Below are 3,498 nucleotides of genomic sequence, written 5' to 3'. Positions count from 1 at the left end.
TTTTACAAGTTGCGGAAGTGCACCTGGTGGATAATAGTGGTATTGCGGAAAGCCGGAAATACTTGTCATTGGAAGGGAGGCGTTTTCTCTTAATTGATGAGAAAGAGTCACCGTTGAAAGCTTGATGGAACAGCAATTTAGTTACAATTTTTATTAAAGCTATTTATATTTAAAAGCATTCAGGCCTTGGCTTTCTCCACACTGTTAGATGTCGCTGTAGATTTAGCAGTACATTACTGTAAAAATCCACAGTACTATACTGTATGTATACATTACAGTACAGTACTGCAGTTCATAATGCATTCTGGGTAAATTTGTTTGAGCGGGAACATTTTACAGTATATTTTGGTCTTGATGTAACCTTGCTGTAGCCATTGCTGTAATGTGCCAGGTGTACTTGCAATAATCAGAGAAAGTGCGCCAGAGTCAAATCACACAGAGGGAGAGAGAGCACAACTCCTGGCTGCAGCTGAAGGAGGACGATTGATTTCTGGCAGTTCGGTAAGTTTGAAATATTTCTGTTTCATGAAAACTTAATTTTTAGTTTAAGAATGTTGTCAATAGTTTGTCACAATATTGTTTTAAACGTGCAATGAGAGAAAAAAACGGTCGCCAACAAAGTTTCAATCTCCCTCAGAAAGTAAGCTAACGTTACACACAGATGTCTACCGCTGCTTTAACTCGCTTTACACCTTTTTTTTAATGAATATAGGGTTGTTTTAACTAAATTATAAGGGTTTTGGTGAGTTTATATTGTGTTGAAAGTGTGGTGACAATGAAACTATTTTTAACGAAATGGACAAAGACAACCCGCCAGCGCGGTCTTGCGGTCCCAGCATAACGGTCGTTTATCTCGGCGTTTCATCCGTTCAGTTAGCGTCAGAGAAAAGTATTAAGTTCGACTGTTTGGTAAGGCTGACTCGTGGTTGTAAACAGACAGGACTTGACACGCCGTACACAGCATACCGAACTCCTCCACAGAAGTGAAAACAAGAAACCTCATATTTAACTGGATACATGCATCGAACTCATCGCAGCTTTAACTTCGACCAAATATCATTCAGACCTGGGCTCATCTTAATATCAGATGAACGAAAGGGATTGCCGCGCGTATTGTTGTTCTTATTATATTACGGTATATCAGCAAAAGCAGAGAATATCTTCTCTAAAGCGTTTTACACGTCCAGTAAGTTGTCCAATACATTTTTATGGCATATTGTTTCCACCACTTCAGATGCATTACACGCTGTATATAAGTTTCCAAAACACATCAAATCAATGCACGAAAAGAGAATGGGCTCCGCATTTACGTACCTTTGTCTTCTCGTCTCTGTCATCTGATGCTTCATCTCTGGATGTAAAATAGTCCATTATAACATCGTGTAGGAAACTGGCATCACCAGGATTGCTCAGATTTAGGCGATCATGTTTATCTTTAAAGTGAGCAGCTAGCTACTAACTTGTTAAAAAACTTTGCGTGAAATAGCGTGTTACACCGCAGCCGTCCGGGTAAAACATTAAAGGGACAGTCCTTTTACCTTGTCACTATAAATCGCTATTTTCTGCACTAAACGAGACATTTTCAGAGATTTTCTGTAGACAAGATGTTATAATTAAAAAAAGACTTATTTAGATATTTAGATATAATATATAATATAACAACCAATAATATATATATATATATATATATATATATATATATATATATATATATATATATATTAGTTGTTATATTATATATACATTTACATTTTTAAATCAATCACTTTGTCTCTGCACAATGAACATTATCAAATATTATTAATGTTGTAAAATATATTGTTCATTGTTAGTTCATATTAGCTAAGGCATTACCAAATGTTAAGGAATAAACTCTTATAGTAAAGTGTTACTAAATTTTCTTTTACCATTTCCTTCACAATGTCTACTTATTTCTATGGCTAACAGATTTTGTAACATTTGTCTTTTTTACAGTCTTACCATTGCTTGTAAGCTGGATTGGGTAAGATGGATCATCTTTAAAGGCACCAGGCAAGTACATGATGTACAGTTACAAGTCATGTATTTTTTCGACTGCAATATTAAATGCTTTCACGTCACATGCAAAATTACACAGGAATGTGGCTGACTTTTTATTTGTAGTTTACCTGAGTGTCATTGCACTTTTCAGGAGTTAAGGCAGATGTGGAGGCACAACGGGTGATACCAGACACACACCAAGCACATTATGTTCGGTAAGTTTGCACTTTACCACTACAGTTTCTTTAAATACCCATGTATACACTCATTCACTCATTCACACACAACACTGTAACACGACCATACACAACATGTACACAATTGTCTTAGTTTGCCATGTAGAAATATACAAACAGAAATATTCAGACTTTGGTTATAAGAAATTTAATTTAATAATTGTACTTATTTAGCAGAGGTGTCCCTGGACTTTATTGACAAAAGATTTTGTTTTCAGAATAAAAAGTTGTGTCCAAATCAGTAACAATTGTACTTTCTGTTCAGGACATTCAATCATGACAGGATCCAGGTGGATGCTGTCCATTGATGAAAGAGTTTGTTCAGCGGTAAGTGAATCTTCTGTATTTTAGTGAAATTAGGTGTGGAACAGTAGAATAAGAGCAAAAGGTTTCAGAATAGGAGTAAATTCAAGGCTGAGTTTAATTTTTTAAGAATCTTTTTCTATCTTATATTTGTTGACTTAATGTTTATGATATTTCTAACAGGTTTCTGGATAGAATTAATTCCAAAGATGGGAAAAAGTGCACATCCAGACAAGGAGCAAGCAAAAAGACAAGGAACTTGGTGCAGAGAAAAGCTGTGGTCATTAACCCCCATGTGAACAGCTTCATGCAGTCCCTGATTGAGTTCGAATGGACGACTTCAAAGTAAAGGCCACTGTGGTCTGTCTGCCACAGTTTAATGCATTTATTTTTAGTGTTAAATGAAATTTAAGTAGAATATTTAAAACTATGGGCCAGTGTTCTTTTTACCACAGTGAAATGTTACCTTTTAGTCGATGATGGACTTTAAACTGAAAACTTCAAACTATGGACCAGTGTTCTATTTGCCAGAGTTAAATATGTTACAGCAGGGGTCTCCAAACTTGTTTATACTTGTTGATTTTATTTTATGTTACTTGATTATATGTTTATTATTGTTTAAAATCTTGTTTTAAATATGTTTGTTTCAATTAAATGTTTTTTTAAATAAAATTTTGATACATACATTGCTTTGATTGCCTTTTAATTCATTATGTTTTAATTTAGCATTTTTACCATATTAATAACTATAGATTTAAACCTAAATCTCTAGCTATTTTATATAATATTATTGTATTAACTGTAATAAGTAATAAATAGTATTTATGGGTCAATATAGACATTACAGTAAATTACTGTAAAAATAGACTACTGTAATAAAATATTGTAAAATTACAGTACAGTACTGCTTTGTAACTATACAGTACTAGTTTGTGTACTG

General features: G+C 33.9%; 1 long non-coding RNA gene across 2 annotated transcripts; it reads left to right on the top strand.

The window, feature by feature from the left end:
- Window positions 1-226: 226 nt before the first annotated feature.
- LOC135746807 (uncharacterized) lies at window positions 227-3,242 on the top strand. 2 transcript variants are annotated; one of them, XR_010531628.1, is made up of 5 exons: window positions 227-501; window positions 1,975-2,031; window positions 2,171-2,234; window positions 2,521-2,582; window positions 2,742-3,242. It is a non-coding gene; the product is annotated as an uncharacterized lncRNA (long non-coding RNA). The 2 variants fall into 2 exon arrangements; XR_012336621.1 differs by having other exon boundaries at window positions 227-1,135.
- Window positions 3,243-3,498: the final 256 nt, after the last annotated feature.

Source organism: Paramisgurnus dabryanus, chromosome 4 (assembly GCF_030506205.2).
Source record: "Paramisgurnus dabryanus chromosome 4, PD_genome_1.1, whole genome shotgun sequence".
In the NCBI taxonomy this organism is placed as follows: domain Eukaryota; kingdom Metazoa; phylum Chordata; class Actinopteri; order Cypriniformes; family Cobitidae; genus Paramisgurnus; species Paramisgurnus dabryanus.
The sequence above is the reverse complement of the archived record's forward strand: the minus strand, read 5'-3'. Positions and strand labels throughout refer to the sequence as shown.